A 9,988-nucleotide genomic window follows, 5' to 3' on the forward strand; every position below is an offset into this window, starting at 1 on the left:
CAAAAAAAGTGATAAGGAGCATGGAAAAAAAGAAAAGAGATAGAAATGCATGTATCGGCAATCCAGAGAGTTGTGGTGGAACATTTATGTACACTAGAGTAACAAAATCTCTTTAACATTTTACACTAGGTGATGCAAAAAAGCCACTTCCAAACTATTTTAAAAACTTTCAATATTATGATTATTTTGAATAAAGGATTAATAGAAGGGTAAAGCCAGAAGGTGCATGAATCTCAATTTAAACATACTTTTAAAACACATTTAATGCCACTTGCCTACCAGTGGTAGCAGAGTAGAGGGTAAATTAGCACCAGTTCTTCGCATTGAAAAGGCCAACAACAACTATTTTAAAAAAACCCTCAAGTTAGAGGGGAACAGAGGAGAGCAGGGAGTGTTGACTTGTTAAACTTCAGGATGATATGTTGGATCCTGTGCAATCTCACTCTGCCTTTTCACATTGTCTGTGGAATGTTATTCCCTCCATCCTCCCACTTGAACAGGAAAACAGGCAGCTTCTTCATATGAAATTTCTCCAAAATTGTAAAGTTCCAAATCAGAAAGCTGCACTCACTGTAATAATGCTACCAACACTAAGATAAATTAAATGGACTGCAAAAATTATATATAGTTTTCACCTTTTCCTTTCTCCCCCAAAAAATCAAAGACATGTCTTAATGTGACACGTATTTGCCTCCCTCCTAGGTGAATTCTTTATCACTGAGCCACTGACTCACCTTCTCCACTGATCCATCTTTTCAGCCCTGTGAAACTTAGCCACTCACTGGCAAAGTTCACGCAAAAGGGCAGAGTATACCCCCCCAGAATTTACCTTTCATGTAAGTTTTGGCACATGCTGAAATGTAACAGAACAACATGGAACCCAGGCTCCTACTTCTTGGGTAGATACTCTAACCACGAAGCTACTGCACAAAATGGTGAGCACTATCACAAAGCACATTTTCTTTTGCTCAGAACAACAGCTAAAGAAACAAACTGGCACCACTTCATTCAGACCTCACATTCAGGTGTGTCTATTAGGCATCACTGGGAGTGCCTGTTAGACTACAGAGAACTCATAAGGACACCATCTTCCTGAATACTAAGTTGGTTTGTATGTGCTAGAACAACATGGAGATGCTTAGATTCTCCAAGCCAGCAATAATACTGCTCAGTCATTGTAACAGGATTCAGAGGAAAATCCACTGACACAAGTTAGGTAGTGACCTGCATGGGAGGTAAAAGGGAACTTCGTAATTCTTGTACTGTGCTCATAATGCTCAATACTAATACCATTCTGCTAGCATAGGTGACTGGACCTCAGGGCTTCTGCAAGAAAACATAACAGTATTATGAACAGGGTCACAGAATCCAGATGTTGATACCCTCTTTTATAAACAGCCCGAGGCCCAGTTCTTCTCCTGGGGATGAAGAAACTTCTAGATTTGGGCTTTTCTTTGCCAACTGCCAGGTTTGAGGTTTTTTCCCTTACTGCAACCCCTGAAGATCACACGTCACGGACACATGATGTTTCTTGTCCAAACTCTCCATTTGAGACACCAAACAAAGTCCTCTTTTTTTCCTTGATCTCACCTATCTGTATCTGATACACAGTCAAAACTGGCTCCTGATTCTTCCAGAAAGCAGTGTCTCATTCCCATTTTAGGCATTCATTTACATTTGTGATCCTAAATATGCTGCTTTGGGGGAAGAGAAACCTAAATGCTATCTGTTTCAAAAAATAAGTGAATAAATAAAAATCCTCTTCACTAAAATCAGGCCAGTGCCTGCCCCACTTCCCTTGTTTGTCTTCTCTCTTAGAGGAATCCTTTTTCATTTTCACGCAAGTATCAGGAATTTCATACCAGAGCAGAAAGCTACCCAATCATCAGATTTACTCTCCATCATCTACCTAATAATGGAAAGAGGGAATTAAGGAAAAGTAAATGCTACTAACCAAATACTTCGCATGCACTGTCACAAAACTCTTCTTGCATCTTCTTTAAGATTCTGGTACTTAAACTAATGTACATATTTCAGGGGAAAGTGAGTATTCCCCTTGCTTATTGCAAGCCATCCCGGTGGAATTCTACATGCTCTGAACAGCCACCTTTAAATGAAACTGAAGAATTCAAATTAAACTCAGTACAGTAATGCATGGCTCAACTGCACCAGAACCAGCAGTGAAGTGTATTCACTCTAAATTGTTTTCCCTTTTATCTCCCATTAATTACTAATGGACAGTAAAGCAGGCAGACAGAAAACCAATCTCCAATCCTTACTCATTTACAATCATAATAAGAAAAAACGCATAGTCACCATTACAACATGTCAGTGCTGAGCACTTTCATTGTCATTCTGCTAACATCACATCTGAAAGAAATTCTCATATGTTAAACAAAACGTAACCTCACATCTGAGGCTGAAAACTTTTATTTTAACCAACAGCAGCTCTGCTTTCATGGTTGCTTGTTTTTTCTTTTCCACTGAAACTGGAAGTTTTTTACACATACATTTAAAATATATATCTATATTTGGAAATTATGCCAGACTGTCTTGCTATCAAGCCCATTTTCTTGCAATAGAAAATCTCCCCCAAAGTATGTTTTCAAATGACTGCCATGGAAGACAAATCTACCAGTATCTGGCAAGATACTGGCAAGCAAAGGGAGCTGTATTAGTCAGACAGGGCAAAATGACTCTGCCACAAAACCAGTGCTCAGAAGTAACATGTACAGAGCATGTCAGATAACACCTACCTCTCAAGACTGTGGAGAGTGGAAAAAAAAAAAAAACAAACAGGTTTTATGCTAAAATCCTGCTATTAGAACTCTCTCTTAGGGAAAACAAAAGATAATGTCTGCTACTGAAGCGGGAGGGCATTCTGAGTTTACATACAGAACTCATGCTTCAATTGACCAAAATAATTTAACATGGAACATGCCTGTCTTGGAAGGATAAGTATAAATAAAAAATTTGAAGTATCTTTGTATTTTCTTTTCTTAACCACACCCACCCCCCAAAAAGCCCAACTCAAGCCAAAAAAAAAAAAACCCAACCACCAAAACCCTAACCCCACACACAACCACACACGCAAGAAAAACAAACAAACAAAAAAACCAGAAAATAAACTTCTTAAAAAAGCCAGAGACCTCTGAAATTTACCCTGGTTAATACCAGGACTTCCCTGCAGAGAGAGTACTTTGTAACTACATTCCAAAGAAGACAGTTCTTTTCATGAAAAAAACTAGAAAAATCAAAACCAACTATGGATATGCACAGTTTATTGATACTATTAAATCTGTTCTACTTGCAGTATATTCTAGTTTCTGTATTTTTATTTTCCAGAAACTCATCTTCTTAACTAATATACTTTATACAGAAAGACAGGCCTATTTTTGGAGTCTATTCACTATATATTAAAATAAGACATTTTATCACGAGTTGCAAAAACCACATATCAAATCATATTCATTGAAAGCCAAAACAAAGCTTCAGTTTTATTGTATATATCTATCATAAGTCTCCAAAACCTGTAAGACTGTTCATATACAGATATTTCCATGTTTTGCTTTGTATCCAAAGCTAGGCACATCCCAAAGTATTTTCAAAGCCAGAGCTCAGACTTCACTTATGCTCAGAGTTATTGATTTGAAAGGTTAAAAAAAGCAACCATTAACAAGCGCACAGCTAATATGTCATTTCTTTGCTGTGTACTTATCAGATAGTGGAAGCAAATAGCTGAGCAAAATCTTTGTAAATGTTACACTATTAAAAAAAAAACCAACCTAGCATGGGAAAAAGAAAGGGATACAAAATTCAGAGGACAGAATTGTGTCGAAAAGCAATGAATTAAAAAAATTAAACAGAGAAACCCTAGGTATGAACTGAGAAAGCATGTAATGATTTAAAATTTCATAAATGCTAGGCAGAAAAAAAGCTAAATCAAAACCCTCCACTAGATGAGGTGACCGCATTCTGGGGTATGCTTCCAAAAGACACTTCTACCTCTCACAGAAGTACATGCAGGTCCCCCCAGTCCCAGTGCAAATTAAACCAGAAGCAAACTGGCCTTTGATAGTATATCATTTCACATACCCCAGAGTCTCAGAAGCTGTTCGTAGGCTGAAATACTCTTTCAAGACAGTGAAAAAGTCTTTTTAAACACAACCATATAAAAACACTACTGCATTATTTGTGCTCTAGGCAATCTTAATTCCAAAATACTACTTGTGGCTTACTTTTACAAACATAGAAGTAAATTGTTTGCAGGAACAGACTATTTACTTAAGTAAATTTACATTTGTATGAATAGGCCCTGTGTTCAAAATTTAGGATGAGCAGCAACATGCGACAGCAAAAGTCACCGTCTCAGTACCAAAAAGCAAACTACCCAGAATGCTTGTAGAGAGCAGGTCAACACCGTGATAACCAGCATCCTAAGTACAGCAAAACTCCCCAAATACCCCTGCACAGTATGGAAGACTGCAGTATGTTACTTGAGATTACACAAGAAACATTCACCAGGACAGCACAGCGCTCTTCCTTTGGCAGGAGTAAGAACTGGCCACTGCTATTAATACAGCAGTGCTACCTCCACAGTCTCAATCTCTTGTGCCATAAGCACGACTGTCCCTTTGCAAAGTGCTTAGCAATTATACCTTAAAAAACCCCTCTGGCCATTAATCATTTACTCATTCACACATGACGTATTGTTTCCTGATCCAGTACCCCAAGTGACAACTTCCACTAGTATTTTTTTGCAAAACTTCTTTTGACAGAAAACACTTCTATTTTAAAGCCATACAAAGTAGCGAAGTTATTGGGTGTGAACAATTTCCTTAATAAAAACATAAGGCCTAATGTTAGATTAAAAGTCCCACAGACTATTTTGAGATGCCACAGTTATTTGTACTGTGAAAAGCTCAATCCACAGTACAATACATAAAGGTTTTGGTTATCTACAATCCAACTTAAAACTCTAGTGATTGAAAACCTGGGGAAATCCTTCAAGTTTGTGTCATGGTTTAACCCCAGCTAGCAACTAGGCACCACACAGCCACTCGCTCACTTCCCCCCACCTAATGGGATGGGGGAGAGAATCGGGGGAAAAAAGTAAAACTTGTGGATTGAGACAAAGACAGTTTAATAGGACAGAAAGGAAGACAATAATAATAAAATTACAATAATAATAATAAAAGGACTGGAATATACAAACCAAGTGATGCACAATGCAATTGGTCACCACTCACAGACCAATGCCCAGTTAGTTCCAGAGCAGCGACCTGACCCCCTCCCCCCGCCGGCTGACTCCCCCCAGTTCACATACTGGACATGACGTCCCATGGTATGGAATACCTCTTTGGCCAGTTTGGGTCAGTTGCCCTGGCTGTGTCCCCTCCCAACTTCTTGCACCCCTCCAGCCTTCTTGCTGGCTGGGCATGAGAAGCTGAAAAATCCTTCATTTATTATACACACTACTTAGCAACAACCAAAAACATCAGTGTGCTATCAGCATAACTCTCATACTAAATCCAAAATACCAACACTATACCAGCTACTAAAACAAAAATTAACTCTATCCTAGCCGAAACCAGGACACTTCACAACTTAAGTTTAAAGTTGGCAAATCCTACACTGTACTCCACCACAATCTAGTAAACAGAACCCATATGCCTAAAGAGTTACAACTAACATGGCAGTGAAAATTTGTTTTCCAAAGTTGCCTATTCCTAGCCCAGTTCCCAAACCTTCTTCTACAAGCACAGGGAAACAAAAACATAGACTTCCCACCCCACCCCCAATCTTCCTTTGTGGAAGCCTCATAGGAATTAAAGTCCTAGTCAATAGCCCAGAGAGAGACGTTTTTCAGGAACAGCTGTTTCTTAAAGCATCAATTAGGACAGAATGACTTTGAGTACACACTAAACAGTTATCTCTTCCTAAGAGTTATCTCTTCCTAACTTTAATGCGCAGCAGTACAAAAAGCTTTAAGTGTCATCAAAAAATAATAATATACCTAAGAGTATGTTAAAAGTATTTCTTCCATGAGAAAAAGTTTGTTCAAGACACTATAAAAAACTAGAGGTACTTTTCTTCTAGATGTAAGACTTCATGTGGAAATGGCATAAAATAACCCTTTATCTAATGACTAAAGCTAACAATTCCTCTAAGTAGAAAAAAAAATCTTAAGTTTTTGGTGGAAAAGAATCTAATTTTCAAATTCAAAATACATTGGAAAGGCTAACAACCTTTACTAGTCAAAGAAAAAATACTTCTGAAATTAAGCTACTGCCTTTTCTTTGCACCCTTTGCTATAAATATTTACAGCAGGAAACAAAAAAGCCAGCTGATTAGTTTACCCGTTGCTGCATTATAGCAAAGTGCTGACTTTTTGATGTTACTAGATAAACTGCAGTATATAATCAGACATTCAAAATGACATACATAAAGCTTCAAAGAAGACCAAAGCACCACAGCCCTGTACAGCAGCTTGCAAACTGTGGCATGCAGCCAATTACCACCAGTCCACTTAACTGTAAAAACGAAGTCTGATACAGGTGAATGGTTTAAAAAAAAAAAAAAGAAAAAAAAAAGCATTTATCAGGAAAAGAGCAAAATAAGAAAACAGTACTTCATTTCTTGCCTGGAAAGAAGCTCCTAGAAAGTTACCTGCATGGCAAGCATAAGGTTACTCCTCAAGACAGGACAAACTTGCCATCACCAGGCTCACAGAGTATCACAATCAAAGTTTGCATGATTTAAGTTCACAGAAATGCTGCAAAAGTCAGCTACTTCTTGCCCAGCCAGCATAACCCTTTCATGACGTAGAAGGTGAATGGCACAGGGAGGCAGAGGGGGGCAATAAAAATAGCCAGGAGAGAAAGGACAGTCATCGCGGGAACTAAGCATTTCCCTACACCAAAATCTGAACAAGAACTGGAATCCCAGTAACTTTGCCTAACTCTTGGAAATGCTTCATTGATATAGTGCTAAATGTCAGAGGTGGTTTCTAGCACCTAACCCAGTAACTGCTCCTTGATGGCTAAGGTCAGTCTGTGAAGACACCAACCCAAACATCTCAACTTGCTAGTTCACCAGCTGAGTTAAAGCAAATCCTCAGGCCTGTTTTTAATCCAGAAGGTAAAAGAAGAAATGAAAAAAAAAAAAATCTGCAACATGGAGCTACAGATTTATCTACTCAAATACACTTCCAGCCCTTCAACCTCATTAGCATGCAGAAACACAATCATCTTGCAATTCGTAAAACTCACAGCAACCATTCTCGCTTTCAAAACCTTGATTGGTACCATTTAGCTTATGAATTATACTTGAAACAATTAAAACAGTATTACCTACCTCCAGTACACAAAACCCTAGGCATCCTGCTTCTCATAAGTTATAAGGTTTTTTAAAAATGTGGGGAAAACTTATATGTGCTTTTTAATGCATTAAGGTTTAGGATGACAGTTTCAGGACTGTCATTTCTGCAGCTGTTGCAAAAGAAAGGAAGGATATTTGGGTGTTCCCCTTCCCCAGCCCTTCTCTGTTTAACTGTTACAAAACTGTATTTCCAAATGTAAACCATGCTGAATTGTCCACGTATCCAGGACACACACTGAACAGTTCATAATCTTCTCGATGCTTAGCACAGGATATTGGACAGTTAAGCTGTGGATAGCGGCAGGGCTTGAAAACATACCCAGAGATACACTGCCATTACAAATCCCTCCTAAGCACTCATACAAGCAGCTGCCTTGTTCAGCACTCTCACACTCACTCCAAGAAACCTGACTTCCCCTCTCAGTTGTTTAAGGAGTTCAAACACTTCAATTACTGCAGTTATACTCCAGGGCCAGGATGACTTGAGCAGCATTCAGTTCTTTCGGACATTAGCAATTCATATCACAGGAGCAATCTCCTAAGAGCAAGCAGCTCACAGATATTGGAATTCAAGGAGAAGTTTCAAGTAACATATTGAGAGCCAAAAAACAGGTGGTTCCCAGATATGTCCAGCAGAGTATCACCATGAATTTTAAAGACTGCAAAGTCTCTCATCATAAGATACATTGCTGACAAGTTGTTGAGTTGCAAGCTGACTGTCTTTCCTAGACTAAAACCTAAACATGAGGTGAAATAGAAAGTTACTTCTGTAAGCCAAGAGGACTTCAGACAGCCTTCTCCCAAGTTCTCCCTCTCTAATTGCAGTTTCTCACGCATAATTTCAGGGAAGTTGCTCCCAGCAGCAGTAAGCTAACTGATATAAATCAGCTGATTGTGTGATACCATCTACTACCAAGAAAACTGAATATTTTTCAAGTTCAAAAGCTTCCATTTGGAAGACAATCTGTGAATTGCTTGAATACTAACTACGAGTGCTGCCATGTCCAAAACCTGAACTGAAAGCTAAGCCTGAGATCAGGTATCACTTCACACAAACATAGATCAGGTGTCACTTCACACACTAAGACTACTTGTTGGTTTCGGACCCTTTCCTCCCTTTTTGAAAAAAAAAGGGAGAAACTTATTTTTAGGAAGCTTTCAAATAAAAAAATTGTACTTCCCTTATTTTATGCTCGTATTAAAAAAAAAGGTCACAGTGGTGAATTGAGACATCAGAAACTAACAAAAATTTGTTCTGCTGAAATAGGGGCACATGATAAAATTATCTTGATGTTAAATAGGAAGGTCTCCAGAAAAGGAGATTATCTTGCCACTCCCCAGCCCCCCAAATAAATAGATACTCCAACACAGACTTGCACTTGCAGTCACAATGCACATCATGAGGTATAATTTCCAGAAAAACTCCTAGGTCACAAGTATGACTTCACTGAAGGATTAACCAGAAGGTGGGGCTATCCCATCAGCTGCATCCTGTCACCCATCATTATATGCAGGTGCAAAACACACACTGAAAGCTACCTGCAAAACAGGGAAGCCTTTTCATGAAATATAACCTGTAAAGGTAGCGTACGCATGTATTTCTCTAAAAGAACATCACTGGAGAGCTAATTCCCTCATGACGCTAAAATAAATACACAAAAATCAACATTCATACCACAAGGCTATACAGAGGCTTCACAGCATTTTTACACCATACAGGTGCACAGAAGAATTTCATCTCCGCCCATAACATTCCACTGAAGGCTTACAGCTGTTAAGTGTACAAAATAAAAGTTCACCCAGGCCAGGATCCCTAAACATCTGACAAAGCTCAGTGTCTGAAAACAGTTTATGCTCAAGAAAAACACCCCACCACCCCACCCCCCGATACACAGCCTATTTCTCAGATTCTCTCTGTCAAGCATTTGAACGGACGCCTAGAGAAACACTTGCTGTGCTAGATTTCCACAACCGTAAGAGGAGGCAGGAAAACACCCCAAAATATTAATGAACTCCTACCCAAGGAGCGTGAAGTTAAACGGACGTTCGGCAGGCCATGCCTCATGGCTCAAGAAGCAAGTGTTATTCCAGCCGCCGCGTTTTCCACCCAATACCCACACGCCAGGTTATCCCGCCGGGCAGGGCAAGGTAGGGCAGGGCCGGGGCCACGGAGCCACGGCGTTACGAGGCCAGCAGGACAGGGGGTCACCCACAGCCTTTCCGCTTCGCGGAGCGTTGAAGTTTTGCTGTAATACCGCCCGGCAGAGCCGGGAAGCGCCTCCGAACGGGCCACGCACCGCAGTGTGGGGCGCGGAGGAAGCGCGCCCCGCGGTCACCGGCGGGCTCAGCGCCGCCAAGCCACCGGCTCCAGCCCCTCCCGCCGGCAGACCCGACCCGACCCGACCCCCCCCGCCGGCCAGGCCCCGAAAGCTGGCACCGCTCCCACCGTAGGGCACGTACCCGTCTCAGCAGGTGGGAACACGCACGGCGCCGTTCCCGCAAAGAGCTGCCGAGGCCTGGCGTCCCCACGCGCACCCGCCGCTCCGCGACCGGGATGGGGCCGGCAACGGAGAAGTCCCTGCGGACGGGGCGGGCCCCGCCCCGCCTC

At 40.7% G+C, this 9,988-nt stretch overlaps 1 protein-coding gene across 7 annotated transcripts in view; it reads right to left on the reverse strand.

The window, feature by feature from the left end:
- Positions 1 to 9,919, reverse strand: part of AGTPBP1 (ATP/GTP binding protein 1) — a 75,526-nt gene extending 65,607 nt beyond the window's left edge. For all 7 annotated transcript variants that reach the window (XR_774417.1, XR_774416.1, XM_010568648.1 and 4 more), the window contains exon 1: positions 9,841 to 9,919. The gene's annotated coding sequence lies outside the window, so the exon portion shown is untranslated. The remainder of the gene's footprint in view (positions 1 to 9,840) is intronic.
- Between the last annotated feature and the right edge of the window lie 69 nt (positions 9,920 to 9,988).

This window comes from Haliaeetus leucocephalus, unplaced genomic scaffold, assembly GCF_000737465.1.
Source record: "Haliaeetus leucocephalus isolate CR32 unplaced genomic scaffold, Haliaeetus_leucocephalus-4.0 Scaffold251, whole genome shotgun sequence".
Lineage (NCBI taxonomy): Eukaryota > Metazoa > Chordata > Aves > Accipitriformes > Accipitridae > Haliaeetus > Haliaeetus leucocephalus.